Source organism: Martes martes, assembly GCF_963455335.1.
Source record: "Martes martes genome assembly, chromosome: 1".
Taxonomy (NCBI): Eukaryota; Metazoa; Chordata; class Mammalia; order Carnivora; family Mustelidae; genus Martes; species Martes martes.
In genome coordinates this window covers 109,995,966-110,022,471 of record NC_137888.1, presented here as the reverse complement: position 1 = coordinate 110,022,471, position 26,506 = coordinate 109,995,966, and the positions used below count along the sequence as shown (strand labels likewise).

Genomic DNA, 26,506 nt, shown 5'->3' with positions numbered 1-26,506 from the left:
GTACTTACTAGGTCTACTTCCCTCCTTAACAGACCATTCTTTCCTCTTTTGATTTCCTTAGAAAAGATCTCCACAAATATTTCTATGGCTGGAGATTACTTCTGAACTACAACTATACACATACGTGAACATACATACAAATACATAAACACAAATGTACCCCCACACACAGATGTCCACAGATATCCATATTTAAATTTAATTCACGCTTTAGTTTCAATCATCTTGGCTACAACTTTGAAGTTTTCTCTCTATGTAGAAAATTGATGTAGGGCAAAGAACATAGAATTTTGGTACAAATAGCTTATACATGGATCATACTTTATAAGAGCTTTTATTTGCATTATCTCATTGCAACGATCCTCATAACAGGCTTACTAGTAGGTAAGAGAGATGTTACTAATTCATTTATAAACATAAATAAATGGAAGCTTGGGTTCATGTCATTATTACACACAAGGTAATACAACTGAACGGAAATTCAGATCATCACAACATAAATTCAGCATATTTTTCATCATGATTCTTTCAGAAAAGTTACTGTGGTCCTGATATCTGCATCTGTACCTATATATTTCTCTAGCTAGCAAGGTAGCTAGTTAGCTATCCATCTACCCATCCTGTTCATCTTTTTGTCTACCAATCAATCACTCTATTCATTTATCCCTCTATAATCTAGATGGCCAGCCTTCTATTTTATACTGTTTGAGGTTTTCCCAGAATGCCAGCAATGCTGGTGTTTATTCATTTGGGAAAAGAAATCCCCTCGCATTTGGCTGGACTCACAGACCCCCCTGACCCACGGAGTTCCACTGATGCCCCTCAGGACTAGAAATCTTTTCTGCTCTCCTCAGCCACCGGGATGCATTCGGCCCACCAGTGTTATGCAGAAAATTTAAATACAAGCCTTTAATTTAGCAGATCCACCCACAAGGTTCCAGAAGCTTAAGTCAGCATGAGGCTTTGGGAAAATATCACTCTGGAAAAAATAGTACATGTGAGAAAAATACTGTGAATTTAGAAGCATTTGTTTTACAAACTACAGATGCAGAGTGAAAGAAAATGACATCTCGCTTTGATATTAAGCATTCCTCCATCACACATCCATCTGCAACATGTTTTGCAGCCACTTCCCCGCTAAACCTCACGGCACACAGATCTGCACATGAGGTACAATACAGCTGACCCCGTTTTACAGATGGAGAGGAATAGAAACATGGAGAGACAAGATGAATTTCTCAAAGTTTCAGGCACTTCTCAGACATCTGGCATTGGACAGGAGTAAACTAAGTCACAGTCACCCTTTCCTAAAGCTGGAAAAAGGGAACAGTGTTGGTTCCAGGCTTTCTCTCTTAAGAGAGGCTGGTTGGCTCAGAGCTGATTCAAAGGGGATTTATCTTGAAGCCATTTTTGTGTAGCAAAACGTGAGTCTTTAGTAGATGGTGTGTTTATTTGGGGTAGTTTTGGGGAAAAGGCGGGCAGCAGTTATATAATGGAGGGAGTCTTGAAATGAAAAAGGCAGGACTCAGATTTTGGTCAGAATCCTGTCTCCTTAGGCAAGTTTTTTTGTTACATTGTGCTTCGGTGATCTCACCTTTAAAATAAAGGAATGGACTAGACCAGTGGTTCTCAAGGTATGATCCTCTGGCCGGTAGACTCAGCATCATCTCAGAACTTGTTAGAAATGTGAATTCTCAAGCCTCACATTTTACCAACTGAATCAGAAATGCTAGGGGTGGAGCCTGACGTCTAGTTTCTGAAGCCCTCAGGTGCTTCTGCTGTGCTTGCTGAAATTTGAGGACAACTGGATCAAAACTTCTCTAAAGGCCTTCTATCGCCAAGATTCCAAATCCATCATGTTATTGACACCATGAATTGAATCTCTCAGATAACCTTAAGAATATTTTGGGCTCAGGGTGCCTGGGTGGCTCAGTGGGTTCTGCCTTCAGCTCAGGTCATGATCCCAGGGTCCCAGGATGGAGCCTAGTCTTGGGCTCCCTACTCAGTGGGGAGCCTGCTTCGCCCTCTCCCTCTGCTCCTCCCCACTGGTTGTGCTGTCCCTCTTACACTCTCTCAAAAAAATAAATGAATTAAATATTTAAAAAGAGAGACTATTTTGGGCTTTTCAAAGCTTATATTAGTCAATTTTCAAGTTCTGTGAAGAAAGTAGGTGTTAATATTCTCTCTACTTCAGTGGCAGAGAAATTGAGGTACAAGCTTCCAGAGTCTATAGGGATGAAGACGTGAACGAGTATAGTGTAATCTCTCTCTTCCCCTCCTCCCCAAATAAAATGCACTTATCCTGTCTTTCTGCAACTCAAGTTTTTGAAACACAGTTGACCAGAAGAGAGAATGAGCAGACCTGGAACTCAGGGGTATTCTCCCATTTACTTAATGAGCTTAGTAAGATAGTACTAGCTGTTACCTTGCAGTCCCCAGGTAAAATCTGTTGTAATATTAGTTGCTGGTTTCTACCTCTCTAGAATGATAGAAGGATACATGAAATAATGTAAACTAAAGTTTTTATAATTCTTCAGAAGCAAAATCTAATTTAGAAACGTTTCATGAGCACAGGTTTTACAGCGAGGCACCTGATTAGGGACTTTGAAATTTCCTCTTTCCTTTAAGAACATAGCCCGACAGGTAGTAGGTGATGAGCAGATATGTATTGAATCACATTGGTCTATGCAGATTTCTGTGGGATACACAAAGAACAGTGCTCTGTTCTATGTGTAACTAAAGGAACATGGCAAGTTGAACTGTGAACAGGTCAATCAGACCTGAAGAGATTCCAAATCTTGTCAGAGAGGGAACAGTGAAAGAAATAGCAGACATTTAATCCAAGGGGAAAAAATGGTATTGGTGGAAAAGGAATGGACATATTCAAACAGCAGAAGAGTAGAAGATCTTCCATCTAGAACATGAAGCAATGGATACAAAGAACCGGGACTCTTGTCAGCAACCATGAATTTACAATTACTGACGTTTGTGCAGTCGGAGAAGATTGGAGACTGATACAGTAGAAGCGATTTAAAAAGTTGGAAAGGTAGTGCTAGCAGTTGAGTTGGAGGAGAGGAGAATCTCAAAGCTTGGATTATATGCTCGTGACACTTGGCCTTCTGTTATTAGGCCTAATCGATTCTCCTCAATTCCCTGCCTTGTTCTGAGCCCTGGGAAATTGAAATCCCGACCTTATCACCTGGGGAGAGTTGCTTTTTGACTTCAGATTGGGTTGCAAAGTGGGAAATGCAGGTAAGAATTCAGAGGGGGAGAGAGGAGAGCACATCATGGTTTTATCCTGTATCTATCACTATCTCCTACATATGTGAGGGTCAGACAAGGGTCGTATTGCAGAAACCCTCTTCCATACTCCAAATCTTGTCAGATCCTTAGAACAGCATTTGATCCCTGTGCTCCTTTGGATCTTGGTGGATGTTGCTAATCTTGAGCTCCTTTATTCCTTGCTGGTCCTTCTAAACTTGTCCACGTCTAGACAAACAGTCCATTCAGTAAACTCTCTTCAGTTACCATGTGGAACGGCATCCGATGAGCTGGTTGGTTGCTTCAGAGCAAGGGAATCTAATTTGTCGGAACCATGGGGAGGGCTTGTTAAACAGCAGATTACTAAACCTCACCCCCAGAATTTCTGACTCAACAGATCTGAAATAGGGCCCAAGAATTTCATCTCTAACAAGTTCCCAGGCAATGGTGATTGCTCTGGGGACTACATTTTGAGAAACTCAAACATAGCCTGATAGTCATTCTCAAATGTGGCCACAAAGAAGAATTACTTCCTGAACCACATAAAAATATAGATTCTTGAAATCCCCTTTGGATCTCCTGAAACAGAACCTAGAAGTTTGGAGTCCTGGAATGCATAATTTCTACATAGAATACAATAAAGTTGGATTATCTCTCCAAGACGCTTCCAAAGTCTGAGATAATGAGAAAGTGAGTTGGTCCTTGCTCTCTCACCTTTGGCTTGAGAGTCATGAGAAGGCTCTGACCCTGCCTGAGAAAGGAATAGGATACTCATTCCTTCTCTCCCTCCAAGACCCAGGTCAGCAGCTTCAACTTTGGAGAGGGGCGGCTTCTTTGAATAGCTTAAGGAGAGATCACCTCATTCTCCTTTGTTTCATATCGGTACCCAGCACACACCTTTTGAGTGAGTGCACCCGTCACACTGCACTGGCATTGTTGGCTCTTAGCGCTGTCTCCCAGGGAAAATGGTGAGCTCTTGGAGGACAGAGGTTGCATCTCATGAGTTTTGAAGGGGCAGCACTTAACCCTCAGCACATCTTTGTATCATCAAGACAGCTGGCCTGACACAGAGTAAGTTCTAGGCCTGGGGATAGGAGGGGAGATTGTTGAATAAATGAATGAAGTGATGGAATGAATGAATAGACATTGTTCTTCCTCGTCTTTTCTGTGACATCAACACAAAATAATGATAAACCTTTATTTGGCCCTTGGAGGCTGATTTTAGTGAGTAACTTTGCTAATGCAGAGGGATTTGAAATGAGTCGGATGCCCTCATATACCTTTTCTGTCTTTTAACTTCTTGGTTCAACAAGTAATTGAAAGGAATCAATCTCCCCCTGACTGACAGTTTTGACAGCTGCTGTTCTCAGGATGTCAGTGGGTAATCTGTTATTCTCCTTGCCAACTAAAAACTGAACAGAGACATATGCACTGTCAGTCTCACTCCTCTGATCTCACTCCTGGTGCCCAGTTCCCCCACTGCTGCCCTTTGGTATTCTTCCTTCCCCTCTTGTCAGTGAAGTGCCTTTACACTCTGAGCTAGAAGCTGGATTCAAGGGCTCATCTTCTCTGAGAATTATTACAGTGGAGTCTCCAGGTTTGCAAACGAATAGAGCATCATAAATGCAAAGCTGTTCAAATAATACATGCATCTTTTCTCTATGCTTAGCCACGGGAAGTGGATATTAAAATGAATAAGAGTAATGATAAAAAGGGAGCTAGCAGCATGGGTATAATTAAGTCGAATAGCTCTTGCATGCGCGCGCGCGCGCACACACACACATACACACACAAAAGCTCTGAACATTGACTTCCTCTGGGGCACACCCCAGTACACCCAAACCTCGCCTCAGAAAGGTATGCAACACCTGTCATCGTAATGTAAAGCAAACACCTACGTTCACCCTCCTGTCTACAACCAGGAAATAAATTTGACTTTCTGAGTCAAAAACTCTTTCAGCCCCTGGGAGAGATTTAAAAAAAAAAAAAAAAAGAAAAGAAAAACACTATTTTTTCCTATGCTCTTGAATACTGATACAAATGCAATTCCTTCAGTTGCTAAGATGACAGGTACTAAACGATGTGGATCGATACAGGGAGATTTGATTTGTTTTCGATGCTATAAGCACGTTTCATCTGTGCCAGTTAAATTAGCTAGCAGCATCATAGGGACGTTTTGACCCTCAGAGCTGTTCTACAGATCCCTGCGGGGGCGGGGGAAATCTTCTAGAGAATTCACTGGTGAGTATAAGCTCTGTGCAGGCTCAGGCACTCTGGGTGGGGCTGCTACCATCTCCACTTTCTCCCCTGGAGCATTTAAAACCCTACAAAGAACCAGTCACGCAGACTAGGTTACACCTACCTTCCTGTCTCAAGAGCTCTGGGTCCAAATCACCCCTAGGATGAAAATTAGGAAGCATTTCCTCATTACCCTGGTAAGCCGATCCTGTGAGAACACAGTCTCCAGGTTACTTTCTCATTTGGAAACTTTGTGCATTCCTGTAACTCTTTTCCTCCAAAGAAGTTAGTCACACAAAAATCTTTCCTAAGATTCTCTCCTTTTAAGGAAACAACATATTCCCTAGAAAATTAACTTGTGTATAATGTGTATGATTTTGTTAACCTCAGAAGCTTCTCTTGCTCTTTACTTTGCTTTCCTGTACTTTGGAGACCCATGTATCTTTCATCTAGAGAAGTACCGGGAGAAACCCACACATTTCCAAGGGAATCAATCTCTGTTTCCAACTGGTTTCTTTCATGGCCCTTTTCAACCTGGCACAAAATGCCCCTGAGATGGATCCTGGGCTGGTAAGGAGTTTCCCTTCTGTTCATTAAATAATCACGGTCAATTTCTTAGACTTCAAGCTGCTAGTTTCATAGAAGAGAGGGTCCTTCAGAAAAAAGCTTAAAGGCCCTTTTATAAATGCCACATTTGACAGATGGCAGAGTGAAAAGCAGAGAGAAGAGATTTGTCTGATATCATTAAAAAAGCTCGTTTCATTACTTCCACCTTTTGTTTGTCTTCTCTTTTTCTCTTGTTATTGTTATGTCTTTTGTGTCATGCTTAGTATTCATGATGGTAACCATATGTATCATGGACTTTTGGAGATATTAAGCCTAGAATAAAGCAGAATTAATTACTCAGGGTATAATGCAAATCTTTCTTACCAGTTGCGTGATCTTGAGAATGCACTGGCCTTCTCTGGGTCTATGTGTCTCAGTTAATAGGACCAGTGAAGCAGGGATACTGAATGTGCCTTCAAGCATTAATTTTCTCTGGGTTATGCTCTCAATGACTGATAATTATCAAGGTGATTGTTATCTCTAGTGGCATAGATAAACAAGAGTTAAATGAGTGTATTTATGCACACAGGATTAATATACATGTATTATGCACACAAGATAATCTCTAAAAGCATATTGCCTTAACATTTATTTAATTTTATATTATGATTTATTTTATCCTATAGAGTTAAATAAAGATAAATCCTGATTTAGAATTTTGAGTCCTAGTTTCATTCTAGCATTTCTATTTAATTTTACTGTATGACTGTAGGCAAGTCACTTACCTTTACTAAGTTTCAATGTCTTCATCTGTGAAATGATAGCAGATGTACCAATCTAGGGATATATCTATCTAGGGAAAGAGGAGAAATTTTATACGTTCTCCAAACGTCCTTCTAGTTCTATCATTCAGCGAAATATGATCTAATTCTCTAAATATGCCTGTCTTTATATATGAAATATCTAAGATTATTTGGGCATAAAGGCAAAGAGTGGGGGTACAAAAAAAGACAGAAAAGATGGTAACAACAGAAGTTCCAGGGAGTTCCCTCCTTGGTTCTGAAGATGAATATTTGTTGAGAATGCAAAGAGAGCATGATGGAGGCAGAAAGAAGTCAGTATTAATGTGAACCTTCTCTTCCTAGGACTCTGCTTCACTCCTCTTATAGTCTGAGTCTGGTTTGCTTTAGAGGCAAAGAACCCCTGGACAGCCGCAGTTGGTGCTCCTCATTGAAACACAATTACTGTCAGAGAAAGCCATATTCTTTTAAGATCTAGCAATAACTTTACAAACTCTGAATTTAAAAATTATGAACTCTTAATTCAAACAAATTAATTCATTTACATTAATAGTGATTTTAGCTAAATGACATTGATTTTTTAATAAAGGAAAAACAGAAGGGAAAGCCTAGTAAAGACATATCTATACACTGAGTTATAGCTTTATGGCACTGAAAGGTAATTTTTTATAAAGATTTTATTTATTTATTTGACAGACAGAGATCACAAGTTGGCAGAGAAGCAGGTAGAGAGAGAGAGGGGGAAGCAGACTCCCCGCAGAGCAGAGAGCCCGATGCGGGCTCAATCCCAGGACCCTGAGATCATGACCTGAGCCAAAGGCAGAGGCTTAACCCACTGAGCCACCCAGGTGCCCCTGAAAGATAATTTTTAATAGAAAACCACTAAAGTACATTGAAAAGGTGGAAGAAGTTATTACTCCCCCAAAAACTCTATTTCTTAATGAACATCACATAAAAGCAACAAATAAAATTTGTCTTGGTCTCTGGCTTCATTCAGTACAAGCACATACCGATAAACTGAAGGCTCTTGGGCATAAGGTCGACACTGACATAGGTTAGTTTGCTTAGAAAGTTGCTACAGTCTCACACTTGGTGACACATACACACCTACCCAAACCATTGAGAAATGGGGGCAGAGGTACCCGGCATACTAAGAGAATTTTTATCACCAGTCCAGTAATGATAAATACACTAGATTACCTAGGAGTCCTCTTCACCACAGGAATAAGTCACGTTCCAGTACAGAAGATGCATTTTGTTGGGAAGTGTTCTTTACGGAGAAGGGTATGGCAGGATAGTTTACTCCTCCACTATTTTTTTTTTCTCCTCCCCCAGCCATAATCCCACTCCTTATGGCAAACAGGCACATTCTGATTTGCTGCAGAGGGCGACGGAAGTCAGCATCCTGTATTTTAGGAACTAACTGCCACATATTATCTATTTATTATGTGAGCAGCCTGAAAATTATTTAGATAATAACAGAGCACAATTAACTACGCAGAGGTATTTTAATCAACCACGAGTCAGCATGTGTGGTCGAAAGACAGTCTCTTTGCTTAATGACCTTGATGAGGTTACTTCCTTCTTCAGGGTCTCAAAGGGATTGAACCAGACCAGGGGTGCTGAACATTAAAATCCCCTGGGAACCTCTGAGAACTGCTGATGCCCCAGCCCTGACACCACACCCCCAGCAAATCAGACTCCGTGGTAGTGGGGTCCGAGCATTGGTGTGTTTGAGGGCTCCCCAGGGATTCTGATGTGCAGCCAAGGCTGAGAGGCACAGGTTTCTTCTCAAGGCAAGCAGTGGAAGGCATCAAGGACAGGAGAGAATCGACCTTGGAGTTAAACTTTGAACTGCATATAAAAAAGAAGGATATTTGGAAGTGGACATGCATCTGTTGGGCCTACTCATGGGGAGCATGCTCCAGAATCTTGCCACTGGGCAGATGACAAATTGAAAACCCAAAAACTGGTGCGCTTGGGTGGCTCAGTCAGTTAAGCATCTGACTCTTGACTTCGGCTCAGATCATGATCTCAGGGTTGTGAGATTGAGTCCTGAGTCAGGTTCTGAGATCAGCGTAGAGTCTGCTAGAGATTCTTCCTCTTTCTTTCTCTCTCTCTCTCTAAAATAATCACTCAACCAATTATTGAAAACCTTAAAACTAAAGTCTCAAAAGATCACTTAACGTGTTTGAGGAAAACCAAGATTGCTGTTTCCCATGGTAATATTCAAATCCTAAAGTTTGATTTTTTTTTTTTTTTTTTTAGTTTTTCATGAGTGAAGTTGCTTGAGAAATAATACACCACCCAGCAAAATAGCACCCCAAAAGTGCTATTGCCTCATTCTGGCAAGGAAAACTGTGTTTTCCCTTAGGCCTTGCTTCGTAGGCCGGAGTTGCCATGGGAAGCAAGGCTTTATTGGGATGCCAGAACAAACAGGCTCTGAAACCACCTTAGCACAACTTAGAGAGCTGCCTATAAATCAAAGAAAGCCCTAGGGTCAAAGCCACTTAGACACACACATACACACTCACACATACACATACTCCCAGAAAAATATTACAAAGGAGAAGGTGTGTCAGGGAAATCCAACTAAAATTACTGCACGTAAGTAATAATAACCGAAATTTATGTGTCCCTTTCATCCACAGTTCTCAAAAGACGCAGAATGTGCTAACATCACCTGTCTTTTGAAAGTTTTCCAACATTCTGAGGGATAAAAGAGGAGGGATTCTGCGCATAAAGTCAGGCAGGTAGAAGGGGCTGTGAAGGGCCATCCACTCCTCTCTTCTGGGCTCAGGCGCAGTTGCAGAGAAACCAAGTCATTTCTCTCCCTCCCATTGGCAGCGTCAGTTCTCCACCATTCCAGAGTATCATCTTCCACCCACTCTGTTTTTCTCCAGGGGACTTCCTACCGGTAATCATTCTGCCGGGGTGAGATTGTAATGCAGTATCTCCTAACACAACACTCACATGCCAGTGTGGGCTTTAGGCAGGTTAACGTCCTTCAGCCTGGCCACCTCTTTTCCCCATTCTTCCCATGTACTCAGTTTCCTCCTTTGCCATGAATGCCCACAATCCCACTAAAGAGTGAACTCTTTTGATGCTAGGAAAGAGTACCTTGTTATCCTTAGAGACCTAGCAATACCCACATAGCCTTGATACTTAAAAATGTCTATTTCTATCCCTACCCCATAATTCTGATATTCGTGTTCAAGATCACATGATTCTGCTCTACCATCTGTAGAAATGCAGAGAGCCAGGCCCCATCCCCAGCCAGACGGAATTCCGTAGATGTCAGGTTCCTGCACTCCTTTCCCTCAGGCTGTTCTTCTTTTTTTTTTTTTTAATTTTAATAGTGAAAAAATTGAAACATAAGATTAAGTTTGGAATCCTTACAAGAAAAGTTTTAGAAAAGAATCCCATTTTTCCATTTAATGAAGGGTTATTTTGTTGTTTAAAAGACAAGGACAATAAGAAAGAAAGAAAGAAAGAAAGAAAGAAAGAAAGAAAGAAAGAAAGAAAGAAAGAAAATAAAAGACAAGGGCATTTGCAGGAAGGAGATCGCCTGTAAAGGCTGCCTGAATGGTTTTGCACTCACACGTTTGCCCAGCCTGTCCCTAGCTTCTGCAACACCCACCTGAAAAGTATGGATCAATCCTGCTCAGAGCTCTGGGATTGAGCCTGACTCAAGCCATATGGTTAATTTAATCTAGTTCAATACCCTGGAGTAGTATCTCAAAGGACGTTCATTGTCAACCCAACCCTGACGCCAAGCCCTTAATGTACAGAACTTGCTTTCTGTCTCATCCCTGACACCCAGTCAGCACCAGAACCTGAGTCCCTGTCACCCGCCTCGTGCCTGGTCTACAGTCTTTGTAAATCTCATAGCATACCAACCTCCCTAGGATTGCATTCTTTTGCCATCTCCCAAATTCAACACCCTTTGACTGATGTGAAGACCATATAGAGTTAATGATCGTGGAGGCAGCGGACAGATGGGAAGCAAACTTGGAATAACTCCCGAGTCCTAGTGCAGACTTTTGCATAGGTCTTCATTCTGTTCTCATCGTGCCTGGCTCTTAATTGGATATTAGTCAACATGGAGCTTCACCAGAATATAAACTCTTAGGACTAGGTGGATTTTTTAAAAAACTCTTTATTCCTTCCTTATATCATCCATAATTAGACTGGTGTCTCCTTTCCCTCCTTATTCTATCTGTTTCTCCTGCTCAAGAATAGAGGCAGCTATGGTGTCAGGAATGATGCCCGCGCTACTTATCTGAATGAGTTCTAATTTCTCTATTCATTGGTAGAGAGAATATGGGCAAGTTCCTTTATCTCTCTGAGCTTCCAATTTACTCAACGAGTAACTCAAAAGAATTGTGAAAGCTGTATGGACAAAAATATGTCGGCCGTTATCTCCTTTTCCCCTAATGTTATGAGAACAGAGTGGTGACACATACAAAATCTTCTTAAATATTTCCTCAGAAAAATTTTAGAGCAACTTGGTGAGGGTTTTTTTTTCCCCCCCCCCTGCCCAATATTACTTGGATTTGTTTTGGTCACAGTCTCTAAACCACAGTTTGACGATCACTCATACAGTGCAAAGATTTGGTACCTGCAATTCTTTCTCCACTGTGTATTTTTCTCAGGTCTTTGACCCAGCACTTCAGCTAAAACTAAACTTCAAAGACGTCCTAAGCTAGTGGGAGAACTTCAAAGTCTTCCTACAGGGTCAATTAGCACCTATAAAATTTATCTCTGTTGTCACTAATGACTATTAAACCGAAGTGGGGGCTAATGAGGACTGATCACCACCACCTCCTGAGACTGTTGTTTTCAGTGGAGAATAACCCTTCACCCTCTACATTGACTCTCCAATGTGCGATTGGTGTAAGAGTCATTAAATATTTTAGGTTTGGGGTTTTCTTGTTTTGTTTTGTTTTTTTATGATTCTTTCAAATAAGGAGTTTTCCCATATACCTGTGTACCTGCTAAAAAGCATAGCTTTGGGGCCTGCCTGGCTCTTAAAGTAAGTTACCAAGACTTCCTGATGAAATGAGAACTCACCTTCCAGATGTAAGTGAGACCCAAAAATCAAGTGAGCACATCAATACCAGACACATTATCTAGGTCATAAGGCAAGGCTGAAATCAAATCTTGCCTCTGCCATTTTGTAGTCTCTTGATCTTGAACAAGTTCATTGGCCCATCTGTGCCTTTGTAAGAGGGAGCTAATGAAAATACAAGGAGCTGTAGTGAGTGAAAAGGATGAATACAAAATACTCAGGGATCACTAGCATTTGCTGACCCTGTGAATGGATTTTCTTTATTAATAAAGGTAAATAATATTTAAAGCCAATGGTAAAAATGGTCTTAAAGTTCGAATTGCTATTATATTTTAGGGATCTTTTCTTATATGACTATCTCTCTCAAATTATCATGTAATTATAGGTATATATTTCTATATAACATAGATAAAATTATTCAACATGCAGATATTTGCTCTGGGTCTTATTTATATCTTCTAATTATAAAATTAGCATGTTCTAAATCTGTTTGGGAAGAACAAAAAATACAAAGGAACAGGAAAAAAAAATAAAAAAACAACTCCACCTATATACAATTACCCGGACATCTGTTATTTTGTCACTTTCTCTTTTAAACAATTTTTACCATCAGGAATACTACTGAAATAAAAATAAAAACAAGTGTTTTAGATATATATGAAATTTCTGATAAATGTGAGAAAATTACTGGTTATTTTGCTAATAAATATTTGGCTCTTTTTATTATTATTTCCACTTTCTTTGGATTCTTCAACCTCTTCAGAGTAGGATTCTCACCCCTGACTATACATTTGAATCACCTGGGGAGCTTCAACAACAGACTGAATTGAAGGTCAGCTTCACCCCTGATCAATTACTAGAGGAGTTGACAGAGGGCTGGACATCTGCATTTTTAAAATTTCTCCAGATGAGTCTAATTTACATTTAAGTTCAGGAAGCCCTGCTTCAGAGGGACTGAATCCTTCACAGAAGGAACCCATCTTTCCTATCTGAAAACAGTGGTGCCAAAACTTCCTTCCAGACCTGCTGTGTGGCCAAACCAATCTCTCCTCAGGGTCAAAACTCCTGGAAAAGCCTATAATCCTTGAACTATAATCCTTAGCTCCTTTGCTGGGCCCCTCTATACCCTTCCTTCTTTATCACTGGTCTTTGGAAGGTTACAGGTTATCACATATCAGTATATTTCACTTTAAAAAATAGAGCTACCCTACAACCCAGCAATACTACTAGGTATTTACCCTAAAGATACAAATGTAGTGATCCGAAGGGGCATGTGCACCCAAATGTTTATAGCAGCAATGTCCACAATAGCCAAACTATGGAAAGAACCTAGATGTCCATCAACAGACGAATGGATAAAGGAGATGTGGTATATATATACAATGGAATACTATGCAGTCATCAAAAGAAATTAAATCTTGTCATTTGTATATATATATATATATATATATACATACACACAATGGAATACTATGCATCATCAAAAGAAATTAAATCTTGTCATTTGCAACAATGTAACAATGTGGAACTAGAGGGTATTATGTTGAGTGAAATAAGTCAATCAGAGAAAGACAATTATCATATGATCTCGCGGATATGAGGAATTTGAGAGGGAGTGTGGGGAGGTTGTGGGGGGTAGGGAAGGAAAAAAATGAAACAAGATGGGATCGGGAGGGAGAAAAACCATAAGAGACTCTTAATCTCACAGAAGAAATTAAGGTTTGCTGGGGGTTGGGGGGGGTTAGGGAGAGGGTGGTTGGGTCATGGACATTGGGGAGGGTATGTGCTATGGTGAATGCTGTGAAATGTGTAAGCCTGATGATTCACAGACCTGTACCCCTGGGGCAAATAATACATTATATGTTAATAAAAATAATTTTTAAAAAATTGATTAGTTTGCAAATTCTTTTTTCCTTCACAGCTTTTTCCTGTCAAGTTCTCCACCCCCGAACTCTTACTCTTCAATTTTAACACTGCCCTCTCCTGATTTACTAGGCAGAATGATATCATGAAGGGAAAAATGTGTTCAGCAAGAAGCTGGTGGTGAGTTTGGTTCTCAGCCCTACCAGCCACCACATGATGGAAGGACTGAATGAGTAACAAACACACTGTAAGCCCGTGGGACACTACATAGCACATTCTAGGAGGACCTGTTTTGTTCATTTCCCTTTTGCCCCTCTTCTACCTCTCTTTCGGATCCTTTCCCAGAGAAGATGAATACTTTTATTCACCAGAGTGCTGTGAGAATGTTTCCTAGAGAGATATTCCTACTCCACAGGGGGAAGCTGACTGCACTGCCTGGTCACTCTTTTGTGAGGATGAGCCATATCACAGAAAGAAGGAGAACATGGGAAATAAGAGAGTGAGAGAGTGATAGGCTATGATAATACCTCTGTGTCCTCTTCAAGAGAATGTAGTCTATAACTGCATTACTTTTTAAGGTTTCTTCACCGTTGGATTTTTGGTTCAGTTGGTTAGTTAGTTTGGGGTTTGGGAAAATATGTGGATGGGCAGAAGCTGTCCTTAGGGCAACCAAACTATATTCCTCTTCTCTCCAAAAACAGACTAATTCCAAGTGTAGCAATCAAAAGAGTTTCCTGAGGGTTTACTACATGCTGCTCTATATTGGTAAACCTCAAAATGGCACTCTAAAGGAGGATATATTCTCTAACAAAAGAAAATTACTCATGTTTTCCATGTATATGGCATGATTTTCCACCTCAAATTCTTGCTTATGCTTCCTTTGGAAAGACTTCCTCTTCATCACCTGAATTCAAAAAAAAAACTTCAAGTCTTGATGGGAATACATTCCTCTTCTAAATGCTCTTAACACTGACCTATAGTTCTCTTCTTTTCTAATCTCTTTTTTTACTTTTATTTGAGTTCCAATGTCTCATAATGTTTTATAAGTTCTGTTAGACTATACTACAATCTTCATGATGTGATTTTATAGCAATGCTTACCACAGAACACATAGAAGGTACTCGATGAATTTTTTTTTTTTTTTTAAGATTTTACTTAGTTATTTGACAGAGAGAGATCACAAGTAGGCAGAGAGGCAGGCAGAGAGATAGAGGAAGGAAAGCAGGCTCACTGCTGAGCAGAGAGCCTGATGCGGGACTTGATCCCAGGACCCTGAGATCATGACCTGAGCGGACGGCAGAGGCTTAACCCACTGAGCCACCCAGGTGCCCTCGATGAATATTTTTTAAGTGGATATTTTTTTTTTTATTTGTACTTAAGCCTACAAACCAAGCGACCAAACTGGTACTATTATCATGATACATTAAAATATGAAACATCTTTCTACAAATACTAGAATGATGAACAAATGAGCAGTTGTAGTAAATCAGCACAGGGGTAGAGGAAATCAATGAAGCACATTATAGTTTAACACTTTACCATAAAAATTGAGGTTATTAAAAAAAAATTGAGGTTACTAACAAGTAAAGCCTCGCATTCTCAGAAAATACAAATAATCCTTCATCACAAGTCCTTATATTTTTACTTCCTGTTCTTGAGGTTAGATTCTAAAACCTAAAGATATCGAAATTAATATTACATCTAGTTATCTCTAGCCAGGAACATCTTTCATCATGTTGTCCGTAGAAGCCAGTGCTACTGAAACATCTTTGATTAGACTCCAGTTTTACCCCCTCAATGGATACAAGAAACATAATGAGAAACAGACTATCAAGGCAGAGATACAGGACCCTAAAATACAAATCCTAGAAGTACTACAGCCACTGACTACATTGAGATTGAAAAATATACTCATTGTCACACATCTGTAGGCTATAGGTTCACAGAGTAATATGGAATAAATATGGAGTAATATGGAGTAATATGGAATAAACCCATTATTTGCGGGGTACTAAAGTACTTAGCGGGTTATTTTGTTATCCTATGGCTATCCCTAGCAGTTTCTAAGATGGACTCCAAATCTCTGGCAGAATTTTGCTGGAACAGGATCTGGCGCCGCAGGGATTCCTGTCCACAGTTGTGGGGCTGATTGTTCCAGGTCTAGTTTTTCCAGGCTTGGGAGCAGCAGGTCTGACTGTTCCAGAGATGGTTGCTCTAAGACTGGCTATTCCAGGTCTGGTTGCTCCATATTGGAAGGTTTCCAGACGTGTTCCTCAGGTATCCTGGTGAGGAGAACAGAAGCCTGGGTATTCTGTAGTTGCTGAGGTGTTCTGAGTCACAGTCTTGCTATTCTTTGGCTAGTTGTTTTTCTGCAACCTCTTCCATTTCATTCTCTGGTTCTAGAACCAGGTCTTAACCTTCTTATCGCTAAGGTTCAGAATGTTGGAAAGTTCTTACATCTTCTGAAGACTGAGCTATTTCTGTTTCTGTAATCTAGCATTGAGGACATATAGCTGGGTCTGACAGAACATGTTTTTGCTTTTTTGTTTTTTAAGATTATATTCATTTATTTGAGAGAGAGGGGGAGAGAAAAAGCACAAACAGGGCAGGAGGGACAAAGGGAGAGGGAGAAGCAGACCCCCTGCTCAGCAGGGATCCTGACACAAGGCTCAATCCCAGAACCCCAGGATCATGACCTGAGCCAAAGGCAGACACTTAACTAACTGAGCCACCCAGGTGCCCCAAGAGAACAGAGTTCTGATCTGTTTCTTGCCCTGGGCTGCATCTTTCTGCTTCACCATGCTCTCCTCTATAGAAGAGAGTAGTAGTTTTACTCTGAGACTGGTGAAAAAATCAGGGCTGCCATGAATAAGCAGATCCATGGAGGGAGGAAGAAGAGAGATACTCCCTGAGTGGGGTATTTCAGCTGATGACATTTGCAAGGATGCATAATTTTCTTCAGGGCCATAAATTTCAGGCATTGGAGAAGAGCCCCTAGAATTGGAGGCTTTGAGGCAAGGTGGGCATTGGGCCTGGAGCTGGACCAACACTCAAGTTGCCTTTTGAATTCTCAGTTAATACTATCTCTCAATAAGTAGTTTTTGAATTAATGATATTCCCAGTAGCCAATAGTTGTCATTTTTTTCTCCTCGCCTTTAATGAGGTTTATAAGAGTATGACTGAAATGTAGCTGTAAGACCTTAGCATTTCTCCTGGTAATAATGCTTATTATTGCTATTATTCTAATACTTATTATATGTTATAGAACAACAATTTTTGCAAACCATTTCTTGAAAGTTATGAAAACAAAAAATTCCTCTCAACTTTGGCTAAGCCAAAGTTGGTTCTTTCTTGTGTTGGTTCTTTCCACAGTTTGGCGACTGTGATCATTGCTGCTATGAACATTGGGGTACATATGGCCCTTCGTTTCACTACATCTGTATCTTTGGGGTAAATACCCAGTGGCACAATTGCAGGGTCATAGGGCAGCTCTATTTTTAATTTCTTAAGGAATCTCCACACTGTCTTCCAAAGTGACTGCACCAACTTGCATTCCTATCAACAGTGTAAGAGGGTTCCCCTTTCTCCATATCCTCTCCGACACATGTTGTTTACCGTCTTATTAATTTTGGCCATTCTAATTGGTGTAAGATGGTCTCTCAATGTCTGATTACTTTCTTAAGTTCTACTTCTAGGTATGAAATTAGCATCCACTATTTCCTTTTTAGTTTAGTACAAAACTAAAAGAAAGATAATGTGAGTGGTGATCTTTAGCATTGTGGTTCTTTACCAGGATTGAGGTTCAGAGCATGATATGATGTAAAGAAGTGTGCCCTAGAAGCCAAGAGAATTGGCTTCTAACCCTAAATTGACCTCCAGCCCACAGGAGGAGCAGGAGTTCTTGCTCTGCCTCATACAGGTGAAGTGTGGGACACTTCTGAGTTCTTCACTTTGGACCAATTTGAGCAGGGGATTTCTGAACTTGAGTATGTATCAGAATTATCTGGCAGGCTTATTAAAATGGAAATTTCTGGGGCCTAACCCAAGAGTACCACATTCAGAGGTCTGGCTGGAGTTTAAGTATTTGCATTTCTAACAATTCCCGGTTGTTGCTGATGTTTCTGGCCTGAGGACCACCCTTTCGAAAACAACTGAACTAGAGCACCTATTCTGAGAAGACCAGGATGGTGAGGAGGCAAGGGAAATGCCTTCACTTTTCAAAAATAAAACATAATATATACAAATCAAAGCAAGACCTTTATCTCAAAAAGTACAGAGAAAAGGATCACCAGATTCTTTCCCCTTTAGCCCAACATGCCCCTGGGGTCTCCTGATTAATTTTTTGCCCATAATGCTGCATCTCAGAGATGAAGTGCTTACCCTTTAATATTCTAGGACAAATGTGATTCCATACCCCATCTCTTGGTTCCCCAAAAATAGCTGAGATAAGATAGAATTGTTCAGAATTGAGGCATCTAAGTGGCTTAGTTGGTAAGCATCAGAATCTTGGTTTCAGCTCAGGTCATGATCTCAGGGTTGTGAGATCATGTCCCATGTTGGGCTCCATGCCTCAGGGCAGAGTCTGCTTGAGAGTCTTTCCCTTTCCTTCCTCTTTCCTCTCCCCTTATTCATGCACACTTTCTCTCTAAAATTAAATAAATAAATAAATAATATCTTAAAAATATTACTTTATCGATACTAAAGTTCACCTGGAAGAGAACAAAAAACAGGAAGCAGAAAAAATTCTAGCTTACATAGTACAAATATCTGACAATTTTATTAGTAAATAGGTTTCAAAAAACTGTAGCCCTGAGCTATTGCATGCCAGTCTCCCAAAAAGGCTATATCATAGCTGTGGGTCTTTACGAACTTCCTAGGCCTTTTGCCTGATTCCTCACTTTCCAGACAGAGCCCCATCCTTCCCTATGGCTGGAACAGGGGACGTGTCCCCATTCACCTAGCCTATGCTGTCTTCTGGTCACTGTGTGACTAAAGCTATTTAGGGGTAGCCTACTTGGGTTAGCTTGAGGGACATACCTGTTTCTCTAGCAGCTAGCGGGATTTGATAGTTGATAAAGCACTGGCCTAGCCTGAGTCACCACCAACACCTAGGCCCTTCTCAGTACACTTAGTTAGACAAAGTCCAATAATACTTTAGTCACAGTATGGTTTCAGCATATGTGTAATGAGAATTGTACACCTACAATAAATAGGCTGTGGGGCAGGGCAATGGCTGTTGTCCTGTCACTAAGTAAATATGAAGTTGTGCACACTTAGACTAATTAAAGGAAAAGGGGATGTTCAGTCAGTTTCCATACATGCAAGGTGTTATAATTAGCTCTTTTGAGTATGACCAAAAAGGATGAATCTATAACACTTATCAGGCACTTACTATATTCTGTGATTATAGCATATAATTTCTCAGAGCTAGAATTATCTAAAAATAAAGTAGGTTACCTGAAAAGATAATGGATTACATGCTACTGGATTCATTCAAACCAGATTCATGTTCAAGTTCCACTTCTTCTAATCAGACTTAGGTTACTCCCATTCCCTGGATCCTAGGCTTTGAATGACCCTGAATCTCTTTTTTTTTTTTTTTTTTTAAGATTTTATTTATTTATTTGACAGATAGAGATCGCAAGTAGGCAGAGAGGCAGGCAGAGAGAGAGGAGGAAGCAGGCTCCCCGCTGAGCAGAGAGCCCAATGCGGGGCTCGATCCCAGAACCCTGGGATCATGACCTGAGCCGGAGGCAGAGGCTTTAACCCACTGAGCCACCCAGGTGCCCCAGACCCTGAATCTCTTATTTTATATTTTCTAACTCATCTTTCTGCTTCTACTCTAGCCCTTATAATCCATTGCAGTTAGAGCAGTCATTTAAAAATGTGACTATAGGAATGCCTGGCTGGCTCCGATGGCAGAGCGTGTGACTCTTGATCTCAGAGTCATGAGCTAGGCATGGAGCCTACTTAAAAAAATAAAAAATAAAAATAAATAAAAATGTGAATAATACCATACCTCCACTTAAAACACTTCGATGACATTCAAATATACTTGGAATAAAAACTGAACTCCTTAAGATGCTCTGCATGATCTGACTGATGCCCAGCTTTCTGCTAAGAGAGTATTCTACTCTCTTCCCTGTTCACCATACTCCTGACCTCAGGCCTTCATTCTGTTTGTTTTGTTTGACCAGCCCATACTCATGCCTCCCGCAGCCCCTTCGCTTACACCCTGTCTTCTTGGTAATGTTCTCCCCCAGAACAAAGCCAGTCCCAGTTCATCATTCCAATCTCCAGCAAAATATTTCCTCTTCAGAGAAATTCATCCCAATAACCCTCTCTAAAATCTAAATGCCTCTACTTGCAACTACCAATTTTAAAGCTCTTTCCCCACTGTATTCTACCCACGGCCCCTATTACCACTTTAAATTACTTCATTTATTCTGTTATTTGTTACTACCTTTCTCTTTTCCCCCATGGGAATGTGTGCTTCATGACAAAAGAAGACTTGCCTATTGTATTCACAACAATACCCCTAGGACCTAAACTACTATCTGGATGGAAAAAAAAGGTAGACAGGAGTGAAGGAAGAAGGGAAGAAGAATGAAAAAAAGGAGTTAAAAGATTTCTTTCAACATTTCAGGAGCCAGGACATGTTTTACCAGCTACTGTACATTTTAGTTTTTAAAGGTTTTGTGTGTATTTTAAAGACAAATAGACTTATATGTAATCCATTTCAGCTCCCTTCTCCTCTGAACAAATTATTTTCCTCAATCACTCTGTTACAGAGATGGAGAAAACTGAAAATTGGTAAGGTTGACTTGCCCAAGGTCACGTGGAAGATCTGAGACAAGTTCTTTCCACTGCATCACCCTGGAATTTCTTAAACACTCCAGCCAGACTTACACCTTTTCTCTAAAGAAAGCAAGAGAGAGCAGAGTCCTTATTTTTAAACCTGCATTAAATGGAAACCTTTGGAAGAGCAGGTGGTGGTAATGTTATGAATCTGGCTCAGCAAGGGAACACTGAGGTCATGATATTTTTCACATTTAGTAACTTCAAAAATATAGGGATGATGTAAACTTCCAAAGACTTGTTGCCAACCTAGTGATACTGGTAACTTTGGGCAGGAGGTTGTATCATTGGTCAGGGAAAAAACATTCACGGCCAATGAGCTCTCTCCCGTCAAGAGAGATGCTCTGGTAATGCTTTCAGATGGCTGTCTTGGATTCACATCCTGCCTACAGTAACACTAGCAAGGCTGCTTAAGTTTCTTATTAGGTACAAGACAAAAATATCCTATGATGTGAAGAAGTTGCTAAGACCAAATAGTACCTACTTCATGGAGTTGAAAGATTTAATAAGTGAACACATTTATTAGTGTGCTTTGCACATACTCTGGCACTTAGTAAGTACTCGTTAAATATCAATTTTTAAAATGAGGGGGAAAAAAACAGATTGAAATGAGAGTGAATTTGAATGTTTGATTTTCTGAGTGACATCGGGTCACTCATAATTCAGCCTATTTTGATTTCTGCTTCAAGTATCTCACCCTCGATGGAAGAACCACACGATCATAGGTCAGAACTTAAAGGACATTCATAGTGATCACCTGGCTACAAATGAGGTAACTGAAGCAAAATACCACCAGCATCAGCAGGGACGTAATCCAGGGCAGTGAAAGACTGCAATTTAAACCCAGATCAATTTTTCCCCAATCCATTGCTTTCTTCTCTGCCCCAGACAGTAATATTTATTGCACTTTGCATCTGGCCCATTTTTTATTTTTTATTTTTTAAGATTATTTATTTCAGAGAGAGAGAGAGAGAGAGAATGCATGTCTGTGCATGCATGGAGGAGCAGAGGAAGAAGGAGGAGACAAGCAAACTCCCTGCTGAGCTGGTAGTCCAAGGATGTGGGACTCTCCATCCCAGGACCCTGAGATCATGACCTGAGCTAAAATCCAGAGTCCAGTTCTTAACCAACTGAGCTGCCCAGGTGCCCCTGGCCCATTTTTAAAATTTCCTTCTACAATAAATACTTTTGGGTCCCTGAGGGTAAGATATATAGCTCCAACTTTAAACCAGAGGCCCCCCAGTAGGTTTGCATTCATTCTACCTATCCTACTAGAAGATCTCATGACCACACTCTAGATATTTCATCATATGGGGGTCAAAAACAGCAGATCCTATCCAAAGACACTTACAGAGGTAACATTCTGTGATTCTTATTACTAATGATGATTCCAACCCAGTTACTCTTTTTTTTTTTTTAAACATATAATGTATTTTTAGCCCCAGAGGTACAGGTCTGTTAATCGCCAGGTTTACACATTTCACAGCACTCACCATAACACACACACCCCCAATGTCCAGAACCCCACCACCCTCTCCCAACCCCCCTTCCCCCCAGCAACCCTCAGTTTGTTCTGTGAGATTAAGAGTCTCTTATGGTTTGTCTCCCTCCCGATCCCATCTTGTTTCACTTATTCTTTTCCTACCCCCCAAACCCCCCACGTTGCATCTCCACTTCCTCATATCAGGGAGATCATATGATAGTTGTCTTTCTCCGATTGACTTATTTTGCTAGGCATAATACCTTCTAGTTCCATCCACGTCATCGCAAATGGCAAGATTTCATTTCTTTTGATGCCAACCCAGTTATTCTTGAATGGTTCCCAAATATACTGTTTAAGATGGAAGAGAAATAGGTTAAAATGGTTATATGCAAACTGATTGTTTAAATGGTCCTTAAAAAGATAAGTGTCAATGATTTAGAATTACATTCTATACAATATTTTATTCCCAAGAAAAAAGTATAAATGATGAATGTCTATAAAGGACGAGAATTTTAACCTTAAATGCATTTTAATAATTCTGTTGCTTAAATATTCCAAATTTGATGGAATTAACATTTTCTATTCATTAGGAATGATTCTTGGGTTAATTCTAATTGGTAGCCTGTCATTCATTGTTTTGTAAAAAAAATCCCCAGGACTTTGTAATCAGAGCTAAGAAAACTAAAAATTATTTTGCCTGAGTTTACTCTAGCAATGTGCCTTTGTAGTTTTTTTAATATTTTATGATATAAATCAACTAAATTTTACTATTAAATTACATAGAAACTACATTTAGCTCCATTTGATGGACCTTCAGCTTCCATTTAAGCTTTAAAAGGAAAGTTAAAACAATTCACTTTATTTCTGTGCAGATGGAGGGTAGACAAAGTTAATGCACACTGTGTAGCTATTAGTGATGTCTGCCTGAATTCTCAACAACTTCTTTAAAAAGAGTGTTTAGGTGATCAGTGAAAATCCTGGGTTTGAATTCTGGCTCTAGTGTTTCGCACACCCTCTGTTTCTGAGATAGGTCACTTCCTGTTTCTGAGTTTTGTCTTCATCTGTAAAAAGAAGGTGGAATCTACTAAATAATTCATCCCCCTCTCCCGATAAGTCAAGGATCTGTCGATAAACACCAAAAGGTTTAGGAGACGGCACAATTAAATTCCTTCTACACTCCCACGTGCTGAGGAATGACTTAGCAGCAGAAAATAACCATGTTCCTCTCAATGTGGGTTTAGCTTCTTCCAAATCCAAGCAGCTGGACGGGTAAGCAGATGTATTTGTGCTACTGCAGAAGAAAACACCAAGCCGCCTGTACTCCTCAGTGTTTGGCTGAGAGATAATTCAGGATTTTTCACTTTCACACGTACTGGTAGTCCCCAAACCCTCCCAATTTGGTATATGCTTGTGCATTACATTTCTTGTGGGGGTTCACTCCTTTCCTCTAGTACACAGCCAATGAGAGTTCACATCCTCAGCCTGCCCCACCTGAGTCACTACAATAGCTTTCCAGTCTCTACTTAACTTCCCTCTTCCTCTGTCTATTCTCATCCCTGTCCCAGGCTGATCTCTCTAAAACAAAAATCTGACCACAGCTAAGACCTGCTTCAAAAGTCAATGGTTCAGGAACCTGGGTGGCTCAAGGGGTTAAGCCTCTGCCTTCAGCTCAGGTCAAGGTCTCGGGGTTCTGGGATCAAGCCCGCATTGGGCTCTCTGCTCAGCGGGGGGCCTGCTTCCCCCACGCCCTCTCTGCCTGCCTCTGGGCCTACTTGTCATCTCTCTTTGTCAAATAAGTAAACAAAATCTTAAAAAAAAAAAAAAAAAAAGTCAGTGGTTCCTGATTGCCCTCAGAATAAAACCTAAACTACTTAGCTTTACTTTCACATGATTTGGTCCCAACTTATCTTTTGGATCTCAGTTCCCTCACAACGTTCTTACCCAGACACTCTATGTTCTACCTCAAGGAAACGTGTATTCCTCTTGAATAAAATCAGACCATATTTACTGAGCATGCTCAAGGAGCCAGGTGCTTTTACGTACAATAGCTCATTTAATCAAAGAATATTCTTCAAGACAGGTATTAGTATTCCAGTTTTCAGGAAAGATTGACTAACTTGCCCAAGGTTCCTCAGTTTTCAGAGGGGTGAGCGGGGCACAGACACAAGTCTTTCTCTCTGTGCTTTTTCTGCTTGCCCATCCTCTCTTCCTGAGACAGTTTGCACTTTCATTTCTTTGCACATACTCTTTCATCATTCTAGAATGTTCTTTCCATTTATTTCTTAGACCTATCTAAAAAGTCATATTCTCTGTGAATATTTTTTGTTTTCTTCTAATGGAATAAACGTTCTCTGTGCTCCCGTACTTTGCTTATAGACACACATAATATTATAAATTATGATGGAGATATTTGTGTGCATAGCCTAGACTCCTGTGAAAATGTAAGCTTCTGGAGGGCAAGGGCCATGTTAACACCACACCTGTCATTTAGTACAATGCCTAGAACACAGGAGGTATTCATTAAATGTCTTTTGGAATGAATGAATGAATGAATAAATATTTTTATTTTATCTTTATTATTCTCATGTCTAAATTTAGATCTGAGAGGGATGTAGCAAAATCAATCACGAAATATTACCCAGTACTAGGGGTTGGCAGAGAAAGAAAGCTTACAAAAGAGCAGAGCTTATATTTCAAAAATAACTAATTTGTACTCAGAAACGTTGTACTCCCTGTAATAAAACTGATTACTTCTAAAATAAACTGCAACCATTTTCTTGTAAAAGATGAAAAAAAAAAAAAAAAGAAGAAGAAGAAGAAAGAAAAGAAACATCTCTACTGATACCATGGTTAAAAATAGCCATTTTGTCTAAATTGCTCCAGCATTATTTGTATTCCAATGTTGGAGCAAAATAGACTTGCAGTCTTTCTGTCAGGATAGGTAGTGATGTTTTCTTGCATGAACTCACATCCAGGCAGAGGGATGGGTGTGTTTCATTGTGAGCACCACATTTTTAGTGTATTACAACAACAACAATTACAAAGATACAAGGACATGGCCAAGTGTAAGGCTTTTGTGGAAAGCATTCTTACAGTCACCCAGCGAGGCTTTCCAGAATTAGTCAGGCATGCCTATTTACCCACCAAGGGAAGAAAGCGTTTCAGCAATTTAACATGCCAAGTACATATCATTTGTACGGAAACTGCCAGCTATTTTAGAGAAGGTAAATAAAAGCAAATCAACACCAGCAAAGCATGTTTCACATCTTTGAGATGGCATTAATGAAAGAGAAAGCTTTCTTTTGGTAGCATTTGTTACATACAGAGAGGCCCACAGGCCTCACAGTTCCCCTCCACAATGTCACTGCTCTCTAGGCCCTCCCACGTCTGTCTGAGCAAGGAGGCCACAACAGCGGCCCTCATGTTCCTGCCTCTTATCTCTCAATTCGGGGCCCCAAAATATTCTAAAACATGGATTGTGTCATGTCACAAGTTTTCATATGAATCTAAAATAATTTACCCTCACTGCCTAGAAAATGAAATGAGGCTTTCAAGGCCTACCTCACTTCTAGCTTGAACACCCTCCCCCATCCTATTAAACACTTACAAGACTATATCCTTCAAGGTACACCTCAATTATCACTTTCCCAAAGAAGCATCCCGGCTTCAATTTAGATGAAACCTTTTTCTGAATAGCTCTATCTATTTTTTGTTTCTGTGCTTTGTGTTGAGTTCCCTGGTTACAAATTGTAAAAGCCTCAAGGTTAGAAACCACATCTTAATGACTGAACAAATGAGATTTTTTTTGCAGTTAAACATAAGACGGATTTAGGCATGGCTGCCTTTTCTGCATAGAAAAACTCCTGATCTCAAAGTGTAATCTCAATAAAGAAGATTCAAGTCAGGTTGTGGGGAAATATCATAAAGTCACAAACATTAAGAGACAAGAAATCACCTCATAACAATGGGCCACGTTCATGGTTCCAAATGGGCTTTTAGAATTCTGCTCGTTCTGGGTGTCTTATCCAAAACTGATTTTAAAAATTCAGTAAGCTAGGCTTGTAAAGAATTTTTTTAAAGATATAAAGAAAAGATGAACTTCTTGGATTGTAAAATCATTAAAAGTGGTGGCTGGTAATTGTTTTCGAAAAAAGGGTACTTTCTCCTCCTGTCTCTGAGTCTTTTGGAAGTATAGCATCCTCAGTGTTTCATGTTACAGTCGAAAAAACAGGTGCAGAGAGATTAGCTCGCCCAAGTCCAGGGAACAGTAAGTGGTGGGAGAAACAATACGAAAGCAGGAGTTTGACGTTGGAGATTGACACTGGACTCTTGTTACGATGCCTTGTCTAAGATACGCTTTCCACTGCCTCCCTCTTAAAACAAGAC

General features: G+C 40.2%; 1 pseudogene across 1 annotated transcript in view; it reads right to left on the bottom strand.

The window, feature by feature from the left end:
• Positions 1–15,807: 15,807 nt before the first annotated feature.
• The window catches only part of LOC308343925 (homeobox protein NANOG-like), a 41,722-nt pseudogene continuing 31,023 nt past the window's right edge, over positions 15,808–26,506 (bottom strand). The window contains exons 3-6 of the transcript in view: positions 25,728–25,856; positions 23,133–23,455; positions 16,614–16,773; positions 15,808–16,298 (exon numbers count right to left, since the gene is read on the bottom strand). The product of the transcript in view is annotated as a homeobox protein NANOG-like (transcript). The remainder of the gene's footprint in view (positions 16,299–16,613; positions 16,774–23,132; positions 23,456–25,727; positions 25,857–26,506) is intronic.